A 12,286-nucleotide genomic window follows, 5' to 3' on the forward strand; every position below is an offset into this window, starting at 1 on the left:
TATAAAAGATGCATTACGTTTAGTGGCTGTCTCTCCAATTATGCTGTACTTGGCATGTGTGGACCTAAACTTGAACCTCAGCTCTACCACATACTATATGACACTGAGCCAAGCATTTAACCTGTTAGCTGACCACTGCTTAGATTGTAGAACTAAACCATTTACTACCTGTGTGAGCTCAAGTACCGCATCTATAAAAGCAGAGGGTAAACTAAATAGTCTCTAATGTCCCTTACAGCTCTAAATCTATGATTTTATGATGTTGGTGTCTGAAAAAAGAAGCATTCTTCCTATACCTGTTAGGTTGAACTCTTGAGTAGATCTCATTTAAGAAGTTTAAACAGTTAAGAGAAAACTTTCCAAAATAATGGTCAATTTCCAAAAGACTCATGATGGAAAATGCTATCCACATCCAGACAAACTATGGAGTCTGAATGCAGATCAAAGCATACTATTTTATTTCTTTTTTTCCTTTCTCGTGGTTTTCCCTTTTGTTTGGATTCTTCCTTCACAACATGACTAATGGAAACATGTCTAATAGGATTGTATATGCATAACCTATATCTGATTGTATGCCATCTTGAAAGGGAGGGAGAGAGGAAGGGAAAAAAAATTTGGAACTCAAAATCTTACAAAAGTGAATGTTGGAAACTATCTTTACATGTAATTGGAAAAATAAAATACTATTATGTGGGAAAAAAATAGGATTCCTGGAAATATTCTTTCCGTTTCAATATAAGGAAGATACAAGAATGCTTTCCCCTTGTGGCAACCAGATGGCGCAGTGGATAAAACTCCAGCCCTGGAGTCAGGAGGACCTGAGGTCAAATCTGACCTCAGACACTTGACACTTACTAGCTGTGTGACCCTGGGCAAGTCACTTAACCCCAACTGCCTCACCAAATACAAAAGAAAAAAGAAAAAAAGAATGCTTTCCCCTCCCAAGAAAAAGGCTGATGCTCTAAGGGAGTCCTATATAGAACTAGAAACCAAGTGACCCTTTGACAAGTGACCCCCCTTTCAAAGTTCAATTTTGGTCAATGGACCAATGAATCATATTTTTAGAACATTTTCCTCATAAAGACAAAAATTATCAGAATCAAATACAAGACAACAGTTCCTTAGTCATGTGCATTTCCCAGAACAGCTGTTTTTCAGCTTCCTTGTCTTTTCACAAGCTCACATTTATATATATATATATTTTTAAAACCTTCTATTTACTTAGATTTTTAAAGTTTAGAAAATGTTTTTTTTTAATTTTACAGGGTATTTCCTCCATAAAAACTCTCTGAGTAGGCAATTTAAATATTATGACGTTTATTTTGTAGAGGCAGAAACAGAGATGTTAAGAGACTTTTCTTGCTTTATACTGTTACTAAACATCAGAACCCAGATATAAATCTAGGTCTGATGCCAAATTTGGTCCTTTTCCTACTATACCATGCTGTTTCTGGTGGCAAAATTTTCTCATTCTTCTTAAATGCGTTAACTTGCTAAAAATGAATAAACACAGAAGCTAAGGGCTATAGCTCCATCTAGTTCATTCCTCTACAGGCAGAACTGCAAATAAATCAAACTACTGAAGATTGTCCAGTTATGGTATGAATAAAATATTTTTGCTGTGACCTAGTTATTTAAGTTATGTGTTTCTGCAATCAATTTTACTGAACATTTGAAAAATAAAACAGACTTTGAAATACTGCTTAGAAGGCAGGTTGCTAGGGTGATGGAAGAAGGTGAGACAACCTAGCATGTACTTTACAGTGTCTTTCCAGTTTAGCAGTGACTCTCAATTTAGAAAGCCCAGGATCTATTTCTAAGGAATCTCAAGATCAGAGGCACAGAGAAGGACATACCAGTTCCTAGATCTGGCTCAGGAAATCACATGACTTTTTAAATTTCTGTCATGAGCCTCTGTTTTCAGGTGTTTTTAAGTACCACAAATTTTGTAAGCTACTGATACAAAAAGAAATTCATGGGACATAAAAGGAAGAAGGGAACCTTACAAGGTAGAACACAGAATGGTAGAAAAGGGAGAGATCTTTGAACAGAGAAGAGAGAATACCGGAGCTCAATGGTGTCTCAGAGATCATCTAGTCCAATCCTTTCATATTAAAGATGAGGAAAATGAAACCCAGAGAAGGAAACTAAATTTCCCAAGGTTATACAACAAATCAGTAGAAAAGACAAAATGAAAATTTAGGTTCCTTGCCTCCCAGTCTAGGGCTTCTTCTATTATTGTAGTCTCTCTTCTCAAAGGAATACCCTCAATAGTATAAATCCACACTGCCCTAAGAGAAACCTGTGTCACACTGGAAGACAACTACATTCCAGGCCTCTTCTCCATTACTGGATGTACCTTTTCTCATACCCCTGGACACAGCTGACCAAAGGAAGAGACGGCAGACTTCCTGTTGACCACTTCCTAATTTCCCAATATTTCCTTGATCACCACCATTCAGGGATCCTACCTTCCTTTAAAGTTTATTGTATATGAGATGCAGCCAAAGCTGCTTAGGGATAATTTTATATCTCTAAATACTTACATGAGTAACACAGAGAAAGAGGAGATCAATGAATTGGTCGTGCAACTAAAAAAAGAACAAATTAAAAATCCCCAATTAAATACCAAATTAGGAATTCTGAAAATCAAAGGAGAGATGAATAAAATTGAAAGTAGGAAAACTATTGAACTAATAAATAAAACTAAGAGTTGGTTTTATGGCAAAAAAAAAAGACACTAAAAGAGATAAACTTTTGGTTAATTTGATTAAAAAAGAAAGAAAACCAAATTACCAAATGAAAAGGGTGAATTCACCACCAATGAAGAGGAAATTAAAGCAAGAATTAGGAGCTTTTTTGTCCAACTGTAGGCCAAGGAATCTAACAATCTAAGTGAAATGGATAATAATTTACAAAAATATAAATTGCCCAGATTAACAGAAGAGAAAACAAAATACTTAATTAGCCCCATCTTAGAAAAGGACATTGAACAAGCCATCAATGAACTCCCTAAGAAAAAATCTGCATGGACAGATGGATTTACAAGTGAATTCTACCAAACATTTAAAGAATGGTCAATTATAAACTATTTGGAAAAACAGGTGAAGAAGGAGTACCAAATTCTTTTTATGACACAAATATGATGCTGATACCTAAACCAGGAAAAGCCAAAACAGAGACAGAAACTTTAATTTCCCTAACTGAAGCAAAAATTTTAAATAAAATATTAGCAAAGAGATTATAGCAATTTATCAAGAGGATAATACACTATGACCAGGTGGGATTTATACCAGGAATGCAGAACTGGTTCAATATTAGGAAAACTATCAGCATAACTGACTATATCAATAACAAAACTAACAGAAATCATATGATTATCTCAATAGATGCAGAAAAAGCCTCTGACAAAATACAGCACTCATTCCTGTTAAAAACACTAGAGAATACAGGAATAAATGGAGTTTTCTTAAAATGGTAAGTAATATTGGGGGCAGCTAAGGTGGTGCAGTGGATACAGCACTGGTCCTGAGTCAGAAGGACCTGAGTTCAAATCCAGCCTCAGATACTTGACACTTACTAGCTACGTGACCCCAGGCAAGTCACTTAACCTCGACTGCCTCACCAAAAAGCAAAAAAAAAAAAAAAAAAAAAAAAAAGATAAGTAATATCTACCTAAAACCATCAGCAAGCACTCTATGTAATGGGGATAGGCTAAAAGCTTTCCCAGTAACATCAGGAATGAAACAAGGATGCCTATTATCACCACTATTATTCAATACTGTACTACAAATGTTAGCTTTACCAATAAAAGAAGAAAAAGAATTGAAGGAATAGAATAGGCAATGAAGAAATAAAACTGTCACTCTTTGCAGATGATATGATGGTATACTTGAGAATCAACTAAAAAAACTACTTGAAATAATTAACAAATTTAGTAAAGTTGCAGGATATAAAATAAATCCACGTAAATCATCAGCATTTCTATACATTACCATCAAAGTCCAGCAGCAAGGGATAGAAAGAGAAATTCCATTTAAAATAACTGTAGACAACATAAACTGGAGAGTCTACCTGCCAAGACAAACTCAGGAGCTATATGAACACAATCACAAAACACTTTCACGCAAATAAAGTCCGATCTAAACAACCGGAAAAATATCAATTGCTCTTGGGCGGGCCGAGCTAATATAATAAAAATTACAATTCTACCTAAGTTAATTTATGTAAGTACCATACCAATCAAACTACCAAAAATAATTGGACAGAGCTAGAAAAAATAATCACAAAACTCATCTAGAAGAACAAAAGGTAGAGAATATCAAGGGAATTGGTGAAAAAAAAAATGCAAAAGAAGATACCAGATCTAAAACTATACTATAAAGCGGCAATCATCAAAACTATTTGGTACAGGCTAAGAAACAGAGTGCTGGATCAGTGGAATAGGTTAGGTACACAAGAAATAGTAGTCAATGACTACAGTAATCTATTATTTGATAAACCCAGAGATTCCAGCTTCTGGGATAAGAACTCACTATGTGACAAAAACTGTTGGGAAAACTGGACAATAGTATGGATGCACAGACCAACAACTCACACCGAATACCAAGATAAGGTCAAAATGGGCACATGATTGAGACATAAAGGATGACACCATAAGCAAATTAGGAAGGCAAGGAATAGTTTACCTGTCAGATCTATGGAGAAGGGAAGAATTTATGACCAAACAGAAAGAGAGAGAACATTATGAAATACAAAATGGATAATTTTGATTACATTAAATTAAAAAGTTTTTGCACAAACAAAACCAATGCAACGAAGATTAGAAGGAAAGCAGAAAGCAGGGAAACAATTTTTATAGCCACTGTTTCTGATAAAGGTCTCACTTCTAAAGCATATAGAGAACTGAATCAAATTTATAAGAATACAAGTCAGGGGCAGCTAGGTAGCACAGGAGATAGAGCTCCAGCCTTGGAGTAAGGAAGATCTGAGCCTCAGACACATGACACTTACTAGCTATGTGACCGTGGGCAAGTCACGTAATCCCAATTGCCACACCAAAAAAAAAAGAAAAAAAAGAATACAAATCATTACCCAATTGATAGATGGTCAAAGTATATGAACAGGCAGTTTTCAGATGAAGGAATCAAAGCTATCTATGGTCATATGAAAAAATGCTCTAAAACTCTATTGATTAGAGAAATGCAAATTAAAACAACTCTGAGCTATCACCCCACACCTATCAGATTGGTTAATATGATGGAAAAGGAAAATGATAAATGTTGAAGAAAGATGTGGGAAAACTGGAACACTAACGAATGTTAATGTTAATGGAGTGGTAAACTGATCCAACCATTCTGGAGAGCAATTTGGAACTATGCTCAAAAGCTATGAAACTGCATACCCTTTGATCCAGCAATACCACTCCTAGGTCTGAATCCCAAAAAGATCATAAAAAAGAGAAAAGGACCCACATGTATAAAAATATTTATAGCAGCTCTGTTTGTGGTGGCAAAGAACTGAAAATTGAGGGGATGCCCATCAATTGGGGAATGGCTGAACAAGTTGTGGTATACGAATGTAATGGAATACGATTGTTCTATAAGAAATGATGAACAGGCAGATTTCAGAAAAACCTGGAAAGACTTACATGAGCTAATGCTGAGTGAAGTGAACAGAATCAGAATACAGTGCATTGTAACAACAGTATTGTATGATGATCAACTGCAAATGACCTAGCTCTTCTCAGCAATACAATGATCTCAGACAATTCCAAAAGACTCATGATGGAAAATGCTATCCACATCCAGAGAAAGAACTATGGGGTCTGATCGAAGCAAACTATTTTCACCTTTTTTTTTTTTTTTGGTTTGTTTTTTCTCTCTCTCCTGTTTTTTTCCCTTGTGTTCTGATTCTTCTTTCACAACATGACTAATGTGGAAGTATGTTTAACATGACTACATGTATAACCTATATCAGATTTTTTGGGAATGGGAAGGAGGGATGGAGGGAGAAAAAATTTGGAACTCAAAATCCTATAAGAGTAAATGTTGAAAACTACCCTTACATGTAATTTGAAAAAACATACTATTGGGGGGGGGGGGAAGAAAAAGAAAAACAGACCCATATGAGCTGAAAAGGTATAATTCAAAAGAGGAAGTGTATAAGTTGATGATAACATGGCTTAAAAGTAATCCATATGGTTCCCCCTATTGGTTCTAATTCTTACCTACAACATCACTAATGTGAAAATATGTTTAATAGGAATATATATGTATAGCCTATATCAGATTGCTTGCTGTCTTGGGGAGAGAGGTGGAGAGGGAGGGGCAGAAAAATTAAAAACTCAAAAGCTTATGGAAGAGATTGTTGATAATTCAAAATAAATTAATTTTTAAAAAAAGTAATCTATAAGTCCTAAAAGAATGTAAACATCTACATATGCTCTAGCTAAAGTTCAAACAATGAATGTTGATCAATAATCAATTAGTAAAAAAAAAATAAAACTAAAGTTTACTGTGTATTGAGTGTATTCACAGATGGATGTGTCTATACACATATACACACATATATGCTGATGTCTTCTCAATCTCTTTGGCCTCCTAGTTCATCAAACTCTGAACTTCATTATATCTCAAGGGCCATATCTCATGACAGCCCATAATTGTACAATGTTCACATCCAGAATTCTGAAATTCTTCTCTCCTTTCATAATCCCTTTTGCTTCTATTTCCCCCTTTTGCCTCACTTTTCCTAAATCTATCCTTCATTCTCACTGCGACCTCCCATACTTCCATATTTCCACCCTTCCCTGATCCTCCTGCTCTGGGCTCACTTTCCTCTTTTTCACGCATTGACTCTTATAGTTGATCAAATCCAAACCTGTTAGTTCCCATTATCTGAATTAACTCATATATCCATGCAGTGTCACTGGGTCCACTACAAATTTAGGTTACAGAATCTCAACTGGGCCCTGATTACTTCAAGATAATTCTTTTATTCTTCCCTAATTGAGAGAATGCAGTACACAGTGGAAAGAATGTAGGAGTGACAGTTCAAACCCTGGCTCCGGCTCTTACCACCTACGTCATTTCATCTGAGTCTTGGTTTCCTAATATGAACTAGATGACTTCTATGATCCCTTCAATTTTCTTATCCTTTTTTTCCCATTGCTGAGCACAGTGGAATCATCCTGCAAAGAGCAGGCATTTAAAAGTGCATACTGGGGGCAGCTAGGTAGTGCAGTGGATAGAGCACCGGCCCTGGAATCAGGAGGACCTGAGTTCAAATCCAGCCTCAGATACAAAATACTCACTAGCTGTGTGTCCCTGGGAAAGTCACTTAACCCCACTGCCTAGACAAAAAAATAAATAAATAAATGAAATGAAATAAAAGTGTATACTGAATTAAATTTGCTGAGCATTCATGAATGCAATGGTTTTATCCAGCTTGACACTTCTGGACTCAATAGATTAATTCAGAAGTCTAGCATTAGTTGACATTTTCCTCATCACTAGAATAATTATATCAAATCTTCTCTATGTTTTAGAATGGTCCAAGTGACATCATGTGTCTCCTATCATGGGATTTTGCAATTAAATACAAAATGGTAACTTTAGTCTCACTTTCAAATAGCAAGCAAACCTAGTAAGAACACAAATGGAAAATAAACCAAAGCCAAGAACAAAGATAACCACAGATTTGAGTTTTCAGAATAACAGAAGGGGCAGCTAGGTGGCACAGTGGATAGAGCACTGGCCCTGAAGTCAGGAGGACCTGAGTTCAAATCTGGCCTCAGACCAAACACTTGACACTTACTAGCTGTGTGACCCTGGGCAAGTCACTTAACCCCAATTGCCTTTAAAAAAAAAAAAAAAAAAGACTAAAAGAAACATGATTCTGAATGGCAGAAGGAAAACAATTACATGGAAAAGAGGCCATTCACAGGTGAACCCAATCACTGACTACGAACCAATTTATGAAAACAGGACTTTGCAAGGAGGGGGAAGGGCAGTTAATCTCAGATCAGGAGCATACACAATCAATGTGGGGACATCCTGTTCAAGACAAATCACAGAATAGGAAGGCCTTTCAGAGATCATCTATTCCTGCCATTATTTGAAGGAAAATTTCACTACAACATGTCCAACAGGTGGTCATCCAACCTTTGTCTGAAGATTTCCTAGAAAGGGGTAAAACACATTCCTTCCTGAAGCTACCCATTCCACTTCAGGACGGCTCTATCATAAGAAACTTTCCCTGGCATCAAACTTAAATTTCCCTTTCTGTAACTTGTGCCCACCACTACTCCTATTTCTACCCTCACAGCAATCTAACCCTCCACTCCTCATGACAGTCCTTCAAGTATCTGAAAACAGCTATCATCTCCCAACGCCAAGTCTTCTCGTTCCCCAGGCTAAACATACTCAGTTCCTTCAAATGGCTCTCATATGGCATGAACTAGCTCTTCCCCCTCTTGGCTGCTCATCTTTGGACATTCTCCACTTTATCAATGTCCTAGCATCCCGACCTTGAGTTTGTCCTGACCAGGGTAGAGGTGTAGATACTGTGCTTCTTTCAATGTTATCAAAGATTGCATTGGCTTTAGTGGATGCTCTGTCATACTGCTGACTCATGGGGGCAGCTCGGTGGCGCAGTGGATAAAGCTCCAGCCTTGGAGTCAGGAGGACCTGAGTTCAAATATGATCTCAGACACTTGACACTTACTAGCTGTGTGATCCTGGGGAAGTCACTTAACCCCAACTGCCTCACCAAAAAAAAAAACAAAACCCCAACAAAAAACAACAACAACAAAAAAAACAAAACCAAAAACATACTGTTGACTCATACAGAGCTGGTAGTTGAATGAAATGCCAAAAAAACTTTTTCAGACAAATTTGTGTAGCCAAACCTTGCCCATCTTTTAAGTGTGATACAGGGTTAGGGACTGACCTGTGATTTCAGATTTCACTAGAACTTCCAAACAAGGAAGTTTCCAAAGCTGGTCAGTACTTCCTTGCCAACTTTCTTCCCCATTAGAATGTGAGGTCCTTGTGGGTGGAGAATGTCTTTCTTTCTGCTTGTATTTCCAGACTTCACAGTACCAGAACATAGTAAGCACTTATTAAATGCTTGGTGACTTGACTTGGGAGCATTGCTAGAGCATTTAAAAAGTTAAATGACTTGCCTAGGGTCACATGTATCAAAGATGGGACTTGAAACCAGATCTTCCTGGATCCCAGGCCAGCTCTCTATTGATTATGCCATAATGCCTTATCCCCATATAACAAAGTATCTTTTAATTTTTAAATTCAATTTTTGAACCCAACTGTAAGATTTTACATTTACCCACATATTCAGACTTATCTTTTAGGAAAATCACTATGGCAGATGTGCGGAGAACAGGTTGAAGATGGAAAGGTCTGCAGTCAGAAAGACTTGTTAGGAAGATTATCACAATAGTCCAGATGAGAGACAATGAGGGTTCTAAGCTAGAGTAGTGGCTATTTGAGTGAAAAGAAGGGCACTAATGGGAGAAATGTTGTATAGGTAGAATCAAGAATACTTGACAACTGATTAGAAATGTAGGGTGAGGGGAAAAGTGAGGCACCAAAGAAGATGATCCCTGTCTGACTGAACATTGGTGAATTCTACAGAAAAAGGAAGTTCAGGAAAGGGGCATGGAAGAAAGATTATGAATTCCATTTGGGATATGTTGGGTGCCTACTACATGTCAAATTCAAAACATTAAATAAGCAATCAGTGATGCCTCAGTTTCTTCATTAGTAAAATAAGAATAATATTACCTACCTCACTGAACTGTTTTGAGGTTCAAATGAGTTATGTAAGCTGTCTTGAAAACTTTAAAGCATATTAAAAATTGCAGCTATTATTATTAAGGAGGTAGCTTAAGGAAGGGCAAATAGGTAGCATAAGGGGCAGTATGAAGGACCTATAGTCAGGAAGACCTGAGTTCAAACAGACTCAGACACTGACTAGCTGAGTGACCCTAGGCAAGTCACTTAACCCTGTATGCCTCAGTGTCTTCATCTGTAAAATGAGCTGGAGAAGGAAAAGGCAAATCACTCCAGAATCTTTGCAAAGAAAACCCCAAATGGTGTCATGAAGAATTGGATGAGACTGAAATAACTGAATAACATACAGGTGTATACAAAATACATATAATGCAAATATAAAGTAATCTTGGAAGCAAAAGCAAAGCCTAGCAGCAGAAATAATCAAGAAAGGCCTTATTCAGATACCTGAGCCTAATGCATTAAGTTCAACTAACCTACTTTTCCAATATAGATTAGGGATTATAAAACTCTATATAATGAGTACAGTCTGATTTGTAACATTTAAAAGACAGAAAAATTGAGAATGCAGATGAAGGAGGGTGGGGAAACAAGCTACACACAGAGGAAAAAGGAATAAAACAGAGAAAGGAGTAGGAAGAATCAAATACTTAAAGAGTATAATGGAACTTCCGAAATATAACTTAACCCCAAGATTTTACATATGAGGAAAAACAAGGTCCAAAAAGTTAAAGGTCAAGATTACAGAGGTTCTAAACAAGAAGCCAGAAACCAAACCTTTGTCCTTGGACTTAAAATCTAATACTCTTTCCACAACACCACACTGAAATTTAATTAAGATTATAGTGCTAACTTGGTAAGTTGTAAACTTGAGCTTTATTTCTTGTTATGTTATCTTCTGAAAAGTTGATTTATCTGAACATAGTAAAGCCCATACTTCCTATACAAATTTCCACTAGCACCCCTTTAAAAGGGATGGTGTTGGCAGCTTCCCATAACAGAAACTGTTTTCTGGGCTGTAACAGCAATGATGATAACAAGGATTGGATAAAATGCCTGGACAGAAAATTCCCTGCCAGTGCTCTAGAGCCTTAACTTTCAAAATGTATACGAGCAACAGAAGGAAAACATAACTTCTAAAATTCCAGTATTCTTTTAGCAGGACAATAATTCACTGAATATTTTATAATCAGTAGAAGCACAGTGGAACAAATGTCATAGTGCCCTTCCAATGTGCATCAAGTTCCTCAATACTAATCTTTGATAGTAATCCTCTATATAGCTGATGTCTTCTTGTAACAAAATTCAATCCAACAAGTTTTATTAAGAGTCTTACTCAAGTCATAATGCTAGGGAAAGAGGTAGAAATAAAGATAAATAAAACACCTATTTTTTGCCTGAAGGAGTTTCCAATCAAGTGCGGGAGATAAAACATAAATACAAACACAAAAAATACAAAGTAGAATGTTCTAAGTTCATAAAAGGAAGGGAAAAAAAGTAATAGGAGTTCAAAGGAGGAAGAGATCATTTCCAACCAGGATCTTGGTTTTAAATGACTTGAGATCCAACTCTCTTATTAGGAAGAGCTGGGTGGAGGTGAGGGGTGGGAACAGAGAGAAGAGAACAAGCATTTATTAAGTGCCTGCCATGCAGCTGGCACTGTGCTAAGTGTTTTAAAATATTATCTTATTTGATTCTTACAACCCTGTGAGGTGGGTGCTATTATTGTCATCCCCATTTTATAGCTGAGGAATAGAGTGTGTGTGTGTGTGTGTAGACATACACACGTTTTTCCTCTTCTTTAAACCCCTTCACCTCCCTAGTTATCAAATATATATATATGCACATGTATGTACACACAGACACCTATGTACATATATATGTGTGTATACATACATACAACTAAGCAAAGTCAATCAAAACAAATCCACCCATTTGCCAGGCCCCAAAAAAAGTCTCATTCTGAACCAGTCATGCTCATCAGTCTTCTAGAGTCATGGTTGGTCATGGCATTAATCAGAATTGTGAAGTCTTTAAAAGGTGTCTTAGGACAGCTAGGTGGCATAGTGCTAGGCCTAGAGTCAAGAATACCTGAGTTCAAATGCGGCCTCACAAACTTAATAGTTGTGACCCTGGACAAATCACTTAACCCTATTGACCTCAGTTTCCTCATCTGTAAAATTAACTGGAGAAGGAAGTGGAAAAAATGGAAAATCATTCTGAGGATCTTTGCCAAGAAAACCTCAAATGAGGTCATAAAGAATTGGACATGACTGAAAACGCCTAAACAACAGAAGATGTCTTACTTTATTCTTAATTATTATTTTATTTTCCCCCAATTACATATAAAAACAATTTTTTACATTTGTTTTTTAAAATTCAGAGTTCCAAATTCTCTCTCTCCTTCCTCACCCCCCTCATTGAGAAGGCAAACAATCTGATAGAGTTATACATGTGCAGTCATACAGAAC

General features: G+C 36.6%; 1 protein-coding gene across 1 annotated transcript in view; it reads right to left on the bottom strand.

The window, feature by feature from the left end:
• The window catches only part of AP3D1 (adaptor related protein complex 3 subunit delta 1), a 132,431-nt gene that overhangs the window by 84,525 nt on the left and 35,620 nt on the right, over positions 1–12,286 (bottom strand). The window lies entirely within an intron of this gene.

This window comes from Vombatus ursinus, unplaced genomic scaffold, assembly GCF_900497805.2.
Source record: "Vombatus ursinus unplaced genomic scaffold, bare-nosed wombat genome assembly UNPS02009918.1, whole genome shotgun sequence".
NCBI classification, from domain to species: domain Eukaryota; kingdom Metazoa; phylum Chordata; class Mammalia; order Diprotodontia; family Vombatidae; genus Vombatus; species Vombatus ursinus.